At 37.5% G+C, this 19,144-nt stretch overlaps 1 long non-coding RNA gene across 1 annotated transcript; it reads right to left on the bottom strand.

Annotated features, from left to right (window-relative positions):
* Positions 1-4,250: 4,250 nt before the first annotated feature.
* On the bottom strand, positions 4,251-11,571 carry LOC122182313. Its single transcript, XR_006179768.1, has 3 exons — positions 11,467-11,571; positions 9,751-9,840; positions 4,251-4,323 (listed from the first exon to the last, which is right to left on the bottom strand). It is a non-coding gene; the product is annotated as an uncharacterized LOC122182313 (long non-coding RNA).
* Between the last annotated feature and the right edge of the window lie 7,573 nt (positions 11,572-19,144).

The following is a 19,144-nucleotide window of genomic DNA, read 5'->3' as shown; positions in this document are numbered from 1 at the left end:
CCTAAATCATTGCTGCAAAACAGTTTCCACTCAATAGTATTTTCTTAGACCACTCAGACTCACACACGTGCTCTTTATTCACCAAAATTGGTAGATATTGTCTCCAGTTCTGAAGGATTCAGCCAGGTTTACAATAATGCTTCTGTTCTGTGTTTAACTTCATGTAGTAATCTTAAGCATTTTAACAGAATCACAGATTGTTTGGGGCTACATGGAGGTTATCTGGTCTAACAACTCCTGGTCAAGTGGAAACACCATGAGCAGGGTGCTCTGGACCTGTCCTTGTAGCTTTTTGTGCTCTCCTTAGCCCAGCTCAAAATGGCACTCCTAGACTGTAAAGAATTTCCTTTTGAGAGTCTAATCTTGGGAAGCATCAGTCTCTTATGGTTCCATTCCTCTAATCATTCCAAAACATTCACTACTGACAGGGTACTTAGCTGGATGGACTGTAGTATGGCTGAATACAGCCATTCTTAAGTTTGTCAAGTTGCCCCACACATAGAAGCCCTGCTAGAAAGTCTTGTTCAGACACTGAATGAAAGAATTAACTCTGATTGTGCAGTAGTGATTTCCTCCTTTTCAGGACAACACTCATTGTACTGTTACAAATGAATCTGGCAGCAGGCTGAGCTCTTTTTTTCCAGCCCACATCTTTTCTTTGGTTGAATTTATAGTGCATCCCTGCATAACAGCTAAAGAAAAAACTTTGGAGAGCATAGCATAAGCATTAACCAAGTATAATTCATGTTTACATCCTACTTTGCATCTAAAAAGTGAGAGTTCAACACAGGGTATATTGTGTTTCTATACTTTGCTAAGATGTAGGAAAAAAAGTAATGTCTTCCAGCCACAACCCTAACACACATACTTTCTAACTAATGTTGTTTTTATGTTTGACCCTTGTGCTCTGTCTTCCCTCGAGGCCTGAACAATTATCAAGCTGAATGCTGCAGCTAAGTGTTTTGAGCAGGCTTTCTGCTGTGCTTGTTCAATTTGTTTATAGTAGCCAGCTTATTTTCTGTAAACAGTGCAGAAAGTAATTATGACATGTTACTAGGTAGTCATCTTTTCTCCTAAGCAGCCCTTCTGGGAATCAGGTAGAGAAAAGAATGAAGGAAATGGGAGAGATGGATCCTTCAGATCACTGTGTGTGATATATATATATGGATATATGTATGTTATATATATCTGGATATATATGTATATAGTTATATAAATATAATATATATATATGTATAATATATATAATAATATATGCATATATTTATATATGTAGTACATGTATGCTATATATGTAGTAATATACTGGTATCTCTCCATAACTGTGATTCTCTAGACACTTTCAGTGATGTTTTTTCCTTGGATTATTTAATTGATGTGATAGAAGCCTGAAAAATATGGTTGCTCATCATGACAACAGGTTGCAAACATCCAGTTAATGTTCATAAATCTCAGGTAAAAATCTAAATAGGAATGTACAGTACAGAGGTGTAGTATAGTGCAGATTCCTGCCTAGGCTGCAAGACTTTATAAACTATGAATTAATTTACCTTGTTTTCCAGCTCTCCATGCTCTGCCATTACATTCTAAGTGGCTAGTGCACTGGTAAGAGCTATGCCTTCTTTGAAGACTATTAAGAAAAGGTCAAGTACAGACAGGATATGTGGGAGGGGAATTAATAGCAACAACCAAAAAGCAGCACAAACAGGAAACTAACAATAACTTTTAATGTGCAGTGTGGTTTTATTTCATGAATATAAATGGCTTTATTAGAGTGTTTGGAATCATTAAATTATTACACATTATGTCATGGACACACACAGGTCATGCTACAGTTAAGTAAGAGTTTTGGGAATAATTTTCCTCAGTTTTTAGACTTATTGAGAGGTCACAAGGCCTTTTAGGTGAGGGGAAGCCTCTGATGTTTTTATTTATTTATCTATCTATCTATCTATTTATTTATTTATTTTCAGTTTGCTGGATGCCAGAATATCAGGAGCAGATGTACATGATATACACACAGCAATGCACATGAACACATATTCCTAAAACATAATTTTATTTTTTTTATTTGGAGAAGTCTCCATTCTAATCTAAATAATCTATTCTAGATACAACTGAGATAATTTCATGTAGTCTCCCCCTTCCTGCTGTAGAAATAAATCAGGCAAACACAAGTCAGATCTGAAAGCTCTGCTGTGATTGGATCAGCACAGTTATATTGCTGGGAGCTTCCAGCTAGTGCGCAGCACTTGAGATGGTGACTCTTTGATGATTTTTGAGATGTTGCATATTAATCCATTGGACCATCTTTAGTTTTTCACAAGAAATGCCTTAGGACAAGCAATTTCACTCACTGCCTTCCTCTTTCTTCTCCTATCACAATAGAGTTATCCCAAAGGAAAAAAAAATGAAACTTTATTTTTAATAATATTTGTCTTCTGAACTGAACTTATTAAAGAAGAGGCAGGTTTTTTTTTAATTTTTTATTTTTTAGAGCAGGTACTGTTGTGCAGACACATGGTGGTAACAGCTGCAAAATCTCAGAACATTAGCTGCAACCATAGAGGAAAAAGGTATGCATGCAAAATGTGGCTTCTCTCTGTTACTCTAAAAACACATGAGGAAGTTGCACACCATTCTGGTTAAAACAGCACTGCAACAGGTATCAACAAGGTGGAAAGATACTCATGAACATCACTTAGCTATTATGGCACCTGTGGGACATACATCCATAAGGACCCTGCTTGGATTTTCCTGTAAAATTTTAGTATGACACATTATAAGCCACCTCTCAGCATGGGCTGACCTGCAGTAGGCTGGTGTAGCTTCCAGCTCCCTTCCTGCCCTCCTCAGATAACATGAGATTGAAAGGATGACAAGGTGCCTTATGGGTGCCTTTCCAGAAGGCTGGAATGACAGCTTTGAAAAGCCGAATGCAGTCTTATTACAAGAAACATGCCATTGTAATGTTTGCAAAGGTAATTAAAACATATTTTTATTATCTGTTTTTCTCCTACCTGTTTCAGGCCTTTTTCTTGAAATCTTTTACAAGCATTTGTCACGTTTTGATTCAACAGTGAGAAAAACAACAGTGCTCCACTTGTCTCATTAGGAAAATGTGTGACTTAGAACCTCCTGGACAGAGCATTGGCTGCGCAAAAATAAAATGAAACAAAAGGTTTCCTTTCTGAGTAATTAAAAAATAGACATTGGTTTACAGCCAAACACTCCCATTGGTGCTGTGGAACAAGAAGCAGCCAGAGCCAAACTCATAACTTAATCGTAGACATTTGTTGTTAGAACAGAGCAGTCAAAATACTGTAATCATTAACCCGGATGATTTTTAGAACACACAATTTACGGACGTTTTCTTCAACAAATGGACGTCAAGAGTGATCTGCTCTTCGCTGCAGGAAATAAACATTGTAGCAGCCTTTAAATATTTCTCCTTGATCCATCCAGCCTTGCTGAAGTGATTAGGTGGGAGGCTGGACATGGAACACTGGAAAATGTCACCCTGAGTGCATACTTCAACTTCCGTAAAGCTTGCTGTGATGGTTGATAACAGCCTCCCTCACACACAAATATGGAACTTTTCCCTTTGGGAAATATTAGCACTTGATGGTGGGGGTGGTATATTTAAGGTATAAAATGTTGCATTTTCCCTAGAAAATACTATTTGAAACCATATTTTGAGCTTTCAGAAAAGGCATTATTCTGATTTTGGGGGGAACTTACACTGGGTCCAAATAGACAAAACAATGCTGAATCATCATTCAGTGTCTCTTTAATTTTGCCGTTAATATTGCTACAAATTAAGCACATGTAAATTAATTTGCAGATTGACTGTGGGGATAGGAGATTCACATAGTGAGTTTATTTCAGGTAACAAGAAATCCAACAAGTATTAATCTTCAGTTTCCTGGCTTTAGCCAGCACACAACCTTTCCTTTAAATTTGCTTATCTCCAAGGTGTATCTTTTTTCCAGTATGAACAGTACAGAAACAAGATTTTATGTCAATGCAGAGACACATGAGAGCAAACATTAGCCAGTGTTGTGTAGTATAGGTCTCACTCTCTCCAGAAAACAAGGTTCCCATAATGAAAATAGGGAAATAGGGAAAATAGGTTACTGAGTTGGAAACTAAATGTTAGGGCATCCCCAGAGGCACTACTAATGTTGTTCATTATTAGACTGAGCAAATTAGTAAAGTAAAGTAAAGTAAAGTAAAAAGTATTTTCTTCTGTTTAGGAAGTGATTTCCAACTTGCAGTCAGTGATAGCTTCTCTTACTGCAAATTCTCAGGACTGCCATCAATCTTTGAAGAAAAGAGATTTTACAAATGTGTTAAAGAGCTTTAAGCTACATTAAAATTTGGATTACCCCAAAAGTATATTGCTTCAAATTGACAAACTTCCAGTAATGACAGAAAAATATGTAAGTATTTATTTCTTCATTGTGCTGAATACTGTGTCAGATAACTAGAGAAGTACTGGAACTTGTAATTAGTTTAGCAATTTGTCTCGCTGACAATGGCTAATCTATTCATGTACTCACTAAGTTTGTTATATTCAGACTATCCTGATCCTTGTAGAATTCAGAACTACATGGTTTTAGTTTAGACATAACAAGCAGTAAAGTTATTGCAGATGTAAATATATGGAACTGAAATAAAAATCTTATTTTTCCTACTCTGTTTGTGGACACACTTCCTTTTAAATATTATTATTATTATTATTATTTATTTTTATTTTCCCTATTGAAATTGAGCTATTGTGCAGCAAGGAATACAAAATTCAAGAGAACAGCGAGACAGTGAGAAAACAGCATGACTGAAGAACATGGACAGGGTTGGTGCTTGGACTGGATTAAAGACGTTGTTTTCCCATCCTGCTGCAAGCACTGTAATTATCATATTTTTAGTGGTCTTAATCCAGGCCTATGGATGTGCTTGACCTGTGAACTATTTCTAGATCCTTATGAAAGGCAATGGAACAAAATATTTAAGGAGTTTCTAAGCACAGGGGCTAAGACAGACAGAGCAGCTGAGTGCTACCAGAAATGAGATGTTTCCATACATGAAAAAAAAAGAACTTCAGGTATCTAGGAAAGTTTAAAAATGAGAGCTGAAGATTTTATGAAGCACAGATGCCTCCAGGTTTATCATTTAATTGAGAACAGATTTTTTGAATGAATGTCTTGAATATACAGACCTTCATGCTGCCTGTATCCCATCTCAGATACACTAATCTTTCCTCAGTGAAAGTACCTAAGAAAATGGATCTGGTTATTGGGCAGCATTATGTAGGTACTGAATCACTGAAGGGTTTCTGTAGCTGCATCAAATGCATGGTAGCCATGCAAATTCATAGGCTCTGTGAAATCTTATCTTCTCATGCAGTATGTTTCCTGCATCTCTGTCTTTTCACTACTTAATAATTCACAGCTCAATTTACCAGCATATCTGAGGACTACAGTAGATATTTCCTTAAGGAAACTAGCACAAGTTCTGGACTAGAAAAAATTGTCTAAGCTCATATATCTGATCTTGCAGAGGAAGATGTCTGCTGCAGATTATTGGTCTTGCAAAACTAATTTCCTGGAGGTAGGTCTGCTCATGGGCATTTACCTGTCCCAGCTGTACAAGAACTACTGCTCCTTGTGAAGAATTCCTTTTTCATGGTTCTGCACAAAATGCTCCCTGAAGAAGTAGGTAGACATTTACTTTAAGTGGTGTTTTGAGGCCAGGAAAAATGGAGGGAAACTTTCTGCATAAGAGCAATGAATGGATGGGGTGAAAGAGGTCTTTCATGGACTACCATTGCCATCTGAGACACATCAGCACACTGTACTGAACCACAAGGAGAACCTACTGGCCTAATGTGCTTTAATAATGTAAGAAAGATGCTAAAGTGTTAACATGAAATATTGCTATGACATCATGAATATTTTTCTATTCCATGTTTGCAAAATACTGATGGCACTACATGATCTTACTTTGTTGCCTTAACAGCAGAGCAAATGTGAGCACATGGATATAACAGAGAGTGTATACTCGGAGGTAGGCAACCCCACAGCCCGTGACAGTTAGCTTGGGATTGGCTAGCCTCACGCTGTAGGGATCATAGCTATGAATACTGTTCTGTCTTCTAAGCAAAAAAAAAGCAAAAAAAGAAAAGATTTACATAGGACACCTTTTGAAGATGGCAAATGTAATGAATAAGGTGAATTCTCCTTCAGCCATGTGTAATTACCATTCAGCTCTTTCATCCAAAACCATTACACAAAGCTTTTGGATTTTTTTGAAGAATGTATGGGCTAATTCAGGACACTGTTGTAATTCATTATGGAAATTTGCATACAGAACTCTGGAAGTGAGCCTTTGCCAAACACTGACATTGTGTTCTACATTGATAACCAATTTAGCCATTACTGTAGTGCCAGTTCCAAATTCTACTTAACAACCTGTTATATTTTCTTTATCCTCATAGGCAACAAAAGAGCCAGAAGCAGCTTAATAATTTAATGGTGGTGTAGGTTACAGTGCACTGGGCTTTCAATGTCTTAAGTAAGTCACAACAAAGCTTCATCTGTACATGAGGTGAGAAATCAATATTCTGTTATGTACTAGAATACTGAATGAGAAAGAAATGCACTTTTGCACAAACAACATAAGCACGCTTAATTGCTCTCTGTTACTGTCACAAAGCTGTAAAGAATATTGTATGAGTTTGGATGTTTAGCCAGCAGAACAAAGTTAATAAAAACACAACTCCTGGAACACAAAGACAGTTGCTTATATTTATATATAATATTTGTGCATACATCTAATACTGTTTTCACCTTGACTTTAATAAAAAATGTTGATGTTAGAAAAGGAGTTAGCTGATGACCTAATTGAAAAGCTTAATGATCAGGGATTTTTTTTACCAACCTTAGCAATTATAACTATCCATAGTGTAAGTGTTCTTTTTCTAAGAATTAGGATGATGGTGATGCTACAATAGTCCTTGTATTTCTTACTTTTCATCATATCTCACTTATATGAAAATATGGGAGTCATTCCATGGGACTTCATCTTCCAGAGCAAGATCTATAACTTAACTCTCAGATGGACTTCTTCGTATTTCTGTGTCTTCATCTACTGCTCCTCAGTCTAGGTGCTAATGAACCTACCCATACAGATAGGATTGAGGTAGAATAAACTAATGTCATTGTTTTGATACAATATCTTTATGATTAATGCAGTTATGTGAGCAGATAGATTATTTTTATCTTAGTGAACATCATCTCCTTTGGATTTTCACTGTGACACTGAAACTTCTACCTGCTTGCAAATTCTCGCAGAATTACTTAAGAAAGAATGTTCTGTGAAATATGTAAGAATATTTTGTAAAAGTGAGACGAACTGGAGATTAGGTATTTATTTCCAGTGCAAAAATTTAATGTGTCAGACTGTTGCAGTTTTAAATGATAGAGTATTTCTGCACATTTCAAAGCAAGAACAAAGATCATTGACTCCAAGCAGTGGGAGACAGACTCCATCTTGGTATCATGGCACTGTGTCATTTATCATTCAGACAGCATTGGGTGCTATTGAGGCAGCAGAAAGAAATTAACCCCTGAAAGGTTTTCTGGAATTACTGCTGCTGGATGCTAAGTGCTACCAAAGGTTATGTGTTCTTTCTTAGTTGTCTGCCACTTTGAACATCAAGAAAACACGAGTAGGGCCTTAAAAAGAGATAAATAGAATGGCATTGTATGCATGTCAATACTTACAGTTGCTGGAAGGATCCTCTGCAAATATTCTGCAGTACTCCTTGTATTACTCCTTGCAGTGCCCCTCAGTATCAATTTCAGAATTGCAGAATGCCCTGATTCATTATTCATTTTTCTTAACTACTCAACTTCGTAGTCTTAACTACTCAAACAAGGATAAGACCTGCTAGCACCTAAGTTCTAGCTTTAAGAAAGCTCATGCTCACTTAAGGAGGCATTAGTTTATCAGAAAAACAACAGTTGGAGAGAAAGAAATTCTGTCCCCAACTTCACCCTTGGTTCTCTCATACATGTATAATAATGTATATTCCCTTTCTGAAGCTCAAGTTGTGATTTTTCTTTCCCTTTGGTTCAGAAATACCCCAAGTGTCCAAGATGCTTGCATGACCAAGTAACTGCATTCTAAAACAGACAATCATGGGAGCACTATCCGGATAAAATAGTGAAAAAATATGATGTATGTAAAGACCAAGAGTGTATAACATGACACATAACACAAAGTACTCTCATTCTAGGAGATAAACTGTTAGCTTAAAACATATCTCACAGCCATGGCTTCATGCAATTGCATGGGGATTGACTTAATGAAGTAGTCTACCTCATCAAAGGAAGCTGCTGAATAAATCCCAGGGTGTTAGCAACACATCAAGGTCACATATCCCCAGGAAAAGCTACTGCATGAGAAATGAATGGGAAAGTGCTTGGGTTTGAATTATCCTGCAGCAGGGGGATAAAATGTTTAGGGAGCAGTATACTGAGCTCTGTAACAGCAACTAACCACCCTTCACATGGAATATATTACTTTATAGATTGCCAAATGTTTTAAATAAATCTTATAGAAGAAGGACTTTTTTGAGAAGTGCTTTTGTATTCTCAGTATTTACAATGCTTTTTGATATACATGTAGAAGAACTTACATTTGATAGGTTGATAATACAAAGTAAGAATAGGAAACAAAAAGTCTCTTCAAGTGGACATCTTTAGTGAAAGGTATAGTTTCAGCTTTAGGGAAGAAGGATATGTCAGTAAAAAACTAAAAGAAAAAAAAAATGGTAAATTGCTTAGAAAATATATTTTAATTTGCTAAGCAATTCCATTTCAGCACAGACCTAGCAAGGAAATAGATCGATTTTTAGTTTGACATAATGAATAAGAATCTTCATGTAGAGAAACCAGACTGTGGAATCCAAATGTGAAAAAAGAACACTTAGGAATAACCAGGAAAATCATGTGGAAATAAATGGCTGGATGGTATAAAAGGGACTGAAAACATGCCTCCATAAATCTAAATCTCCCTCACTTCTAAGCAGTCATGGTTTGCCTGCTAAAGAGAGATTATAGTTGCTACATCAAATAGGTACTATTTAACAAATTCATGGACAGAAAGGAGTCACACTCATAAAAGACAGTATTGTGGGTTCTGATCTTGACTATCTCTTTCATTTTTCCATCAAAATATTGGAAGGGAACAATCCCTTTGTCCTTTTCCCATCAGTAATTTTGTTGAATTTATATTCATGGTTCAAATATATCAATAGATTATAAAATGAGAAGAAATGCATGATTAGAGTATCTGGCTGCAGGAGGACTCAGGGTTCCAGCCTCTGGTCCCAGATTAATTTCTGTACTTGTGTGTGTGACAGCCTTGGAGCAGTTGCAAGAGCAGCAAAAGCCCTTCTCAGAGATGTTTAGGAAAATCCTTTAGAGGCTCTGCATAGAGCCTCTGTCTCAGTGACACTGCATCAAAGTGGTGTATGCTTGCGCTTGAGCATCCAGAGCAGTTTAGAACTGTGAACAGCACTGAGAAGCACTGACAAGCCAGGTTTGGAGCTAAGTCAAGCTAACTGGTGATCTTGTATGCCAGGAAGATGCCAGGCTGGCACTGGCTGGCAATATGTCAGACTCTCAGGCTTGTTCTCTGCTGTCATTTTGGCTACAATCAAGCTTTTGTCCAACTTTAGCTTACCTGAGGAGAGCTGGGATAATAAGAAAGCATTTCAGGAAAAGGTTGATTTCTGTTCCAGGAAATCTATGCTGAGTGTAGCATCCGAATAGCCTGAAAGAAACGGAAAGTTGACTTTTTTACCCTAAGTCTGTTCTGCTCATGGTTACTAGTATTATTATCTCCTTGTTTCTATCAAACCATGAGCTTATTTTCTTCCTCTATCCTGTTAAAGAGGAGCAGTGAGAAAGCAGATGGGTTAGCATCTGGCAGCTGGCCAATGTCAATAGTCTCACCATCCAGTGTTCTGAGACCACGTTCTGTGAGCTGAATCTATTTTCCTGGGTCACTATGAATTTTACCTTCTGATGGCCGTTTTGGGGTAGTGCTGTTTTTCATCTCGTGGCCTTCTATGATGGAGTGACAGCACTGGTAGATGAGGGAAAGGCAAGGGATGTCATCTTTCTGGACTTCTGCAAAGCCTTTGACATGGTCCCTCACCACATCCTTTTCTCTAAACTGGGGAGGTGTGGATTTGAGGAATGAACTCAGGGTTCCATCTTGGGACTGGTGCTCTTTGGCATCATCAGCAACACAGACAATGGCATCGAGTGCACCCTCAGCAAGTTTGTGGATGACACCAAGCTGAGCAGTTTAGTCAATACACTGGAGGGAAGGGAGGCCGTCCAGAGGGACCTGAACAGGATGGAGAAGTGGGCCCATGAAAACCTAATGAGGTTCAACAAGGACAAGTGCAAGGTGCTGCACTTGGTTGGGTGCAATCCCAGGTATTTATACAAATTGGGAGAACTCCTTGAGAGCAGCCTTATGGAGAAGGACTTGGGGGTCCTGGTGGATGAGCATCTGGACATGAGCCAGCAGTGTGTGCTTGCAGCCTGGAAGGCCAACTGTGTTCTGGGCTGCATTAAAAAAGGGGTGACCAGTAGGGAGAGGGAGGTGATCGTCCCTCTCTACTTGGCTCTTGTGAGGCCCCAGAGGTCTTGGAACAGCTTCAGAGGAGTGCAACTAAGATGATCAGAGGGCTGGAGCACCTATCCTATGAGAAAAGGTTGAGGAAACTGGGCTTGTTTAGCTTGAAGAAGAGAGGACTCCAGAGAGACCTCCTTGTGGCCTTCCACGACCACGACAGAAAAATAGTTTATGAAGGTGGACAGTGATAGGACGGGGGAATGGTTTTAAACTAAGACAAGGGAGGCTTAGATTAGCTATTAGGAGGAAGTTTTTCACACAGAGGGTGGTGACGCACTGGAACAGGTTACCCAAAGGGGTTGTGGATGCCCCATCCCTGGAGGCATTCAAGGACTTGTTGGATATGGCTCTGGGCAACCTAGTTTGGTTGTTAGTGGCTCTGCACATAGCAGGGAGTTGAAACTAGATGATCATTGGGGTCCTTTTCAACCCAGGCCATTTTATAATTCTGTGATTCTATGAGTTCATAGATAGTGTTGTGGTTTCAGTTAAGCACCTGAATTGTTCTAACCAACATCTTTAAAAAAAAATGAACCAAACTCAAATTGTATTTTAAGAAAACCTGTTTTCATTGTTACCTTATGAAGCAAAGACCCATTAATGTTTAAAAGATTTGCAGCTGCTGTGCCTCCTTCGCTATTATTCAAATGTGTAAATGTCACTAGTTATCTTTGAAAATGATAAATACTTTTTTGGCTGCTCCAGCTGTTGTGTTGGCTAGGGGAGGACTGATGGTGCTGCTGCAGTTACCTCTCTTCATTGACAGGACCAGTTGCCCCAGACTTGGGGAGACATGCAATACAGCTTTGGAAGTAAAATCCAGTATCTGAGGCTCATGGCGCAGAGCTACTTAATACTGCATCTGAAAATAAAGTTTCATACAGAGTGTTTCATCAGTGTGAAGTAAGTCTGTTGCACAGGCTAGTGAATCACAGGCTATTGGTTACTCCTATCTAAAATATTACATTTGTATCTATAGAATTCTGATAATTGCCACATAACTTTAGTAAATATAGGCTTCACTTTCTAGAGGTTAATCTCCCAGAATAATTCTCTGTGCTATTTCATGCTTTGCTCACAGTATCACTTCTCTTCTGATGAAGCACAAATGCACAAAAAGCAAAAAAAAAAAAAAAAAAAAAAAAAAAAAAAACCAAACAAAAACCAAACCCAAACAACAAACAACGCTACTATGGTACTTCAACAAAGTGTTGTAGAGGTTTAACTTTTAATAATTGGTTTGCAATCACAATTATAAGACAAAATGGAGTAGGGCAATTCTGTACTGGCACAGACACCTACTGATATAAAGAGTGTAACCTGAAACTTTGAGTCCCATGAAAACTACACTCCCACATCTTCCCAGCCAGCTATGCAAATCAGATATCATCACGCACACATGGGTGATTAAACGCTTACATCATGACATGTGTTCAAGGGCCTGCTTTACAACCATACTCCAAGTATCTGCATTAATATTTTAGGCACAGTCTATCAGTTTTTCTCCCTTGACTTTTGAATCTGAGAGCTAAATTAAAATTAAGCAGTTTAAAAGAAATTGCATTTTTCTAAAGTTATTGTACTTCCAAGAGTCATATTTACAGCATGCTGCTCTAAATTCTGTAAAAACAGTCTCCAGAAAAAAGATAATTGTTCGCTAATTCGCCTATAGTCTACCCTTAACATTAAAAAAATGCGAGGGGTTATGCTTATGAGTGAGTTGTCAGAAACAATGAGCTGACACAAACATTCGAGATTACTACTTGGAGAACCAAAATATTTTGGGCCAAACATAGTATTTCTTCATAACATCTTTGATGTGATGGTGTCATAGGAGAGATAAAATTAGTCTAGAAAGCAAAAGGATTTCTTACCAGGTTTTATAAAAGAAAATAATGAATTTTTGATGGATAAAAAAGGAAAGGAAAAGCCTTGTGAAAACATTTTAAAATATTTTGAAAGACTTTCTAAGTAAATGAATGATAATACTGCTCTTCTAGGACTGCAACTCTGTTATTTCCATAATTCAGTTTTATTGAATGATATGTATGTTATTCTCATGGTTTTCTGTGACTGGTTATGGGGGAATGTCTTTAATGCAATTGGGGAGAGAATTTCAAGGGCACAAAAGAAGGCCATGTCCTCAGCTCTCAATTACTCTGATCAGGATTTGTTCACATAACATTCAGTAAAGCTTTAGAGTAACTGCTCTATTTTAAAAATGTGTTTTGTTGTTTTCAGTCCCTTCATTCCCAGGACATGAACTATGAGCTGCCTGTCAGTTTGTGAGTCTATTAAGGGCAGCCACTCTCAGCCTAGCATAGCCATGCAAAAATGAGCTTGCCAAAGAAAAGAGACAAATACAAAACTGAGCTGGGATTATAAATAATCTTGAGTCCACCTGGGTGCTAGGCCACAGAAGACATGTGCTATTCATACTTGCTAAATAGGAGTTAAATAACTTTAAGATCTTGCCTTTTTCTCTGAAATGTTGTAAAGAAAATTCTCCTTTCTTGGAGGAGTGGGAGCAAGGGTGGCCAGGAGATGGATTTCTTCTTTGAATTCTGTGCTCACTGTTACATGACAACTAATTTCTATCTCTTTGTAGGATATCCTCCAAATATTTTTTGGGTCAGATTTCTTCTCTCATACCCAACAATGTGCGCTGCAGCTGGACATGAAGGGCACATCTTGACAGAGGTATGAGTCAGAGTATGAATAAGCACACAAAATTTATATGCACAATGCATACTGATGTCTTGCTTCTTCTATACACATATGAGGCCTCTTCCTATTCTTCAGCAAGCATTTTCTCCCGAGTTTCCATAGTCACGCAGGTTAAATACAGATCTAAGATTGAAATGTGAATAAACCCAGGAATCACCATGATGGATTATGGGTGTACCTGACATAGCACCCCATCACTTACATGAGGCACAGAGAAGTTGAAAATTCCCTTTAGAATAATGCAACCAAAAAAGAGAAATAAGTAATTTTTCTACGTATGATAGTTTTGTTATTCCAATTCCTATGTTGTTCTGTTAAAGACTGTTAACATATTCTTTGATTTCTAGCAAAAAAGAAGTTAATATCTCTGTGAGTTGCTGGATATCCGTGCCCATTTTACACTTAATATTTTTGCTGAGTTTCACTATGTTTAACTAAGATTCTTTTTACTAATGTCAAAAAACGGATATGGAAATACAGTGTCAGTTGGATAACACTTCAGAAAGTTATTGCCTAGCAGCCACACAGAAAAATGTAATTTAATTGCATGCTGTATCTCAGGTTTAGGCAGTCACTGGATTGATTTCCCACTTTGCACATTTGTCTCTTTATTTTAGCGAGTCTTGTGGTCACATTCTCCAGAAAAGCCTGAATTAGAAACTAGTGTTGTCATGTCTGAAAATAACTTCAATCCACACTTCCAGTGCCACATACAGCATGTTAACCTCTGGCTCTAGCAGCTGAAAGACCTCAGCTTCGTAAGGCCTCTGAAATATAGAAAAACATACAATAAGTTATTAAGTAAAATATTCCAGTTTTAAAGTCTAGTAATTCTTCACCTGCCAGGACAAGCAGCTTGCTGGAGATGTGATGCCTTGCTAGAAGATGGTATTGCTGCTATGCCATCCCTGTATTGTGTGAGAGCAGTTGAGAAGACAGAGGAGGTGAAAAAGGAATACAGACAACTCCAGAAAGGCACCAGGGTGAGGTCTTCTGAGTCTGGGCCTAAAAATATGTTACGAAAACAAATTACTGTGCCAAGAAGGATGGTTCTTAATGCTGTATTCATTCTCAGACAGATTCCAGATACACTGGGGTGGAAGAAAAACAGTTGAACTTCTGGTGTGGCAAACAAAGTTGTGAAAGTCAGGGTGAAGCTTTCTGCATGGTGAGTGATGGAAGAGAAGCAGCACAGCTGCTGGTGAAGGGGTAACAAAGGAAAAAGCATGCCAACTGATACTTACCATGGCATTAAACTTTCATTCAAACGTACTTCACTGTTTTTAACTGTGATCAAAAACAGGTCAGAAGGTTTCTGATGAACCAGGACTCTGACATCATGCAAAAATCTCTCATTATCATGAATGGTAGCGTTCACACAGTATACTATTCACCCAAAATACAAAACTGCTTTTATGTCAGTGAAGATTCAGAACATATTGATGTGGTGCAATTATATACCGTGTTTCAAGAGAAATTAAATCAAGGGAAAGAGAGTCTGTGTGTCATACCACAGTTCTGCTGCCTTAATGTATTAAAGAACAGGGTGGTGGAGGTATCAGCATATCCATCACATATTAATGTCTTACCAATAACTGTCTCTGTCTATGTGCATCCAGATCAGGCAGCAGCAAGGATTTTATATGTCCATGTACAATTTTCTATTACTGTGAGGGAAGATTCAAAATGTGTGAGTCTACAATATAGCACTGAATCACTTAAAGCATGATCATAGCTGCATATAATTATTGTCCCAGGTATTAAGTAGCTACTGACAGCCTGTAACACTTTATTTAATGGAGGTAGTCAAGACTGCAGATGACATTACTATTCCAAAACACCAATTATTAGGATTGGTCTCATAAAAGCAGTTTTATTTCAATTGCACTTAACTGTAAACCTGCTGCTGGAGACCAAGTGCTACTCTACCTGAAACAAATTCATACTGAGATTTAATCCAGCACATAAAAATGCCAAGTGATGTTTCAGTTCATTCCTAAAGCACACAAAAAATCCCTAAAATCCCTGTTGAATCCAGCATCCACCCAGACGCTAAAAGTCAAGAAAATTTAAATCACTGTTTAGAACTAGGCTTCTATGTTACATGTGACATACAGTCAGGAATTTGCTGCTAAAAAAAAAAAAAAAAAAAAAAAAAGGAAAAGAAAAAGAAAAAAGGGCTGTGTGGATTTGCAAGGATGAGCCAAATGGTCTGCAAAACTGCGGAAAAAAACAGCTCCAGATTAGTTTAATGGGCTCGGTTGCCTAGTCATGCAACAGAAACAGCATAGCCGAAGGAATGTTAATGTCTCTGACCTAACTATTTCATTGTTGCAACATCAGCAAGGTGCTACTGAAATAATCCCAAAGGTATTTTCCAAGGAGTGGGGCGATGCTGTTTCAAAATCTTAATGATGTCCCTGCCTTTAGCCATGCCTATGGAGAAACTTCAGTGCTAACCTCTATAGCCACACCTTTGTATCAAATATCAGAATACTTATCCTTTTGCATAATAATAATAATTAAAATACAGAAGTGGCTTTTCAATACTAAGACTTGCATTGTAAGCCTCGTAATCTTCTTTTACTTCTTAATTATGACGTGTGTGATTTTAAAGGAGTCTGAGACCAGATTAAGATATGTCTTGGTAAGATAGCTCTCACTTGTTTTCTGCATGAATGTGTGCACTGTCTGCAGTCTGTGAACAAGGTCTTAAGCCATTTTTGAAATCCTGAAATGCATACTATGGCAGTGATTTTTTAGGTAACTCCCTCAGCTCGATTCTATAGCAGGGATCCAACACATCCTGGCTTTCAATTAAAAGGAAGGAGGGAGCCTTTCTTATGAGTCACTGATTAAACTGACACAGATATTTTTAATGTAAACTCTTGAATCAGTTTTCTGAAGTTTTATATAACAGCATAAATGGCTGAGAAATGTAAGCACACAGAAGCAATAAACAAAATTCTGGATCCCAACAAATGATTTCTGACAAATTCTATAAATCTATGCAAATGCTAAATTGAGGTAAACTTGGTATCCAGCAAAGAATGGGAGCTGTAAGGGCATGGGTTTCAAAAAACAACTTCCCTTGCCTGAACATCATGACTCAGTGGGTGACTTATGTTTGCAGCAAATTCAGAATCCAAGTGGTAGTTTCTGGTGTGCATCATCCAATCATCCAATACCTTTTTGTTCTATGTATGCAACAGTAAATATCTTCAAAATCATTACATTGAAGATGATTATAAAAAATGTTTATTTTTTCATAACCATCAATGTAGTATAAGATAGCAGCTTTGCTGATGATCCATGGAAGTGTTAGCTTCATTTCCATGGAATTCCTCATTAATTTTTTATTTAACAATAATTTATTTTAGTTAGCATCTGCATAGGTTGCTCCAGAAGTAGTCACCTGTTTATTTTTTTTGTAAAGACACAAAGAATACAATAACACCATTTGATAGAGCACATTCTCAGCTAAAAAAACAACAACAACAACACCATTTTTCAAGATACCACTGTTCACTATGAATTTTCACCAGCAATGAACAACAATTTGCATCAGAAGAACAGGCCTACTGTCAGTGTCGTCACTGTTCAAACACACCACCCACTGCTTCACTGTTCTCATCACATCTGCTGCTTGGTCCCCATTAGTGTTCAGCAAGTGTTGATGAATGTCAATGACTGCCATTCTGCATGAAGGAACTCAGTGACACACTTTTGCTTCAGTATGCATTTCCGTGTCAGATACCATCTCATCAGGCTGCTCTTCTGCTGCCATCATAACAAAAAAATGTAACAGAACATTGTCGGGAAGGTTCAACTTCTATCAGCATAGCACCACCATCCACCTCTGACATCATGGGCAACATTGTAAAATAGGACGCATTACTTCTGGAAAAGCCCTTGGAGCTTACAATAAATTATCCACAATCACGCTCTTTGTAAAGAACTGTAATCTGTTTTTGGTGTGAGAATCAAATGAAAGCTTAGGTGAGGAGTTTTTACAATGATAATTCCTCAGCTTTTAGGCAACTGAATCTTAATTCTTTGCAGATTCTCTCTGAATTTAACATTGTGTTAAAATAAACTGTTGTTTTTCAGGCTCCATACGTAAGGAATTGAAATTATTCTGTTCTGAAAAGTAACACTAATTGAAGCACTGAAAGTGTAAGTTTTAGTGCATGTGGGAATATTCTGGGTAAGATTTCCTGTTCAATGGAACAGGCTGCCCAGGGAGGTTGTGGAATCTCCTTCTCTGGAGATATTCAAAACCCACCTGGACACCTGCTTGTGTGACCTGGTGTAGGGAACCTGCTTTGGCAGGGGAGTTGCACTAGATGATCTCTAGAGGTCCCTTCCAACCCCTACAATTCTGTGATTCTATGATTCTGTGCCAGATTTGGCACTGTGCTGAGAACAAAACACTGCATCCATCAGTCATGCTGCTTGAAGAGGAAATACTCATGAAGACAGTATTAAATGTTTAACTGAGATATACATGCCCACTATAGATTTTGCAGAATTCTTCATGAGAATGTGTAAACAAACAAGTAACTATTCCAACACTATACAATCTGAGCAAAGCCACAGAGATTGAAGTCTGAGAATCAGTCTGTAATCACTCCAACTATATCTGAGAAAAGGAATGACTCTTAAATGAATTTCCAGCTGTTGTTAGTTTGTGCATTTGCATGTCACAGTCACCCTTTCATTCTAGCAGCCTTTCACGGCATGCATATATATATATATGTATATATATATATATATATATACACACATGTATATATAATAAAATATGCTAAACTACATGTATATAGTAATACTGTTTATCTTTTTCTTTCTTCCCTTTTTTATCAGCCAAACATGGTTCCCTGGTCTGAAATTATAAAGCTATGCAATTGTTTGAAGGTGATGAATTATAACGCTTAACTGTGTTAGATCTCAGTATTTCTTTCATTGAATCTAAATACCCCAACAGCTGTGGTGGGAACATTTCTACCTTCTTGTCAAAGTCAGGCTCTTTAGGCTAATAGGACAAATGTAGGAAATATGGAACTTGTGCGTCTGTATTTTTCTAAATGTGTGATGTTTATTGCTCTGCTGTTTTCTTGGAGAAAGAAAGATGCTGAGAAGTGGAGAAGAGAAAAGGAGAAGAAAGGGCAAACCTAAAATATATAAATGCCTTCTCCTCTTGAAAGTATTTTTGTACAAAAAATTTACAGGAAAACAACAATGAAAGGAGCAAGACTAACTCAGCACTTTGTAGCATGAATGTAACTTACAGTTATCTGTTTATTAATTCTCCTCATTTCAGATTAAGTTGAATAAAATTCATGGTGATAGTTCTAATTAATAAAATGAAAAAAAAATCCCGATTCTGTCAGCATGTTTAATATTTACATACTGAATACAGAAGAAGGTGGATTTCTTGAACGTGCATCTAAAGACAAACATGGCCTGACAGAGCATGGGAACCAGTAAATTCTAATCTCCATATATAATAAAACTCAGTGGCTTTTCCAGGATGTGATACTCTAATGGATGTTTACACATACAACAATGAATTCATCCAAGAGATAAGTTTTGTATTTTCTGCCTAATTGTTCTCAGGGAGCTATTTTTGCAATTAGCAACTTGTAGGTTTAGAAAAGGAAAAGGAAAAGGAAAAGGAAAAGGAAAAGGAAAAGGAAAA

This window comes from Lagopus leucura, unplaced genomic scaffold (assembly GCF_019238085.1).
Source record: "Lagopus leucura isolate 7727_CA_CO unplaced genomic scaffold, USGS_WTPT01 Super-Scaffold_100014, whole genome shotgun sequence".
NCBI lineage: Eukaryota > Metazoa > Chordata > Aves > Galliformes > Phasianidae > Lagopus > Lagopus leucura.
Note: the sequence above shows the minus strand (reverse complement) of the source record. Positions and strands in the feature narration are given on the sequence as shown.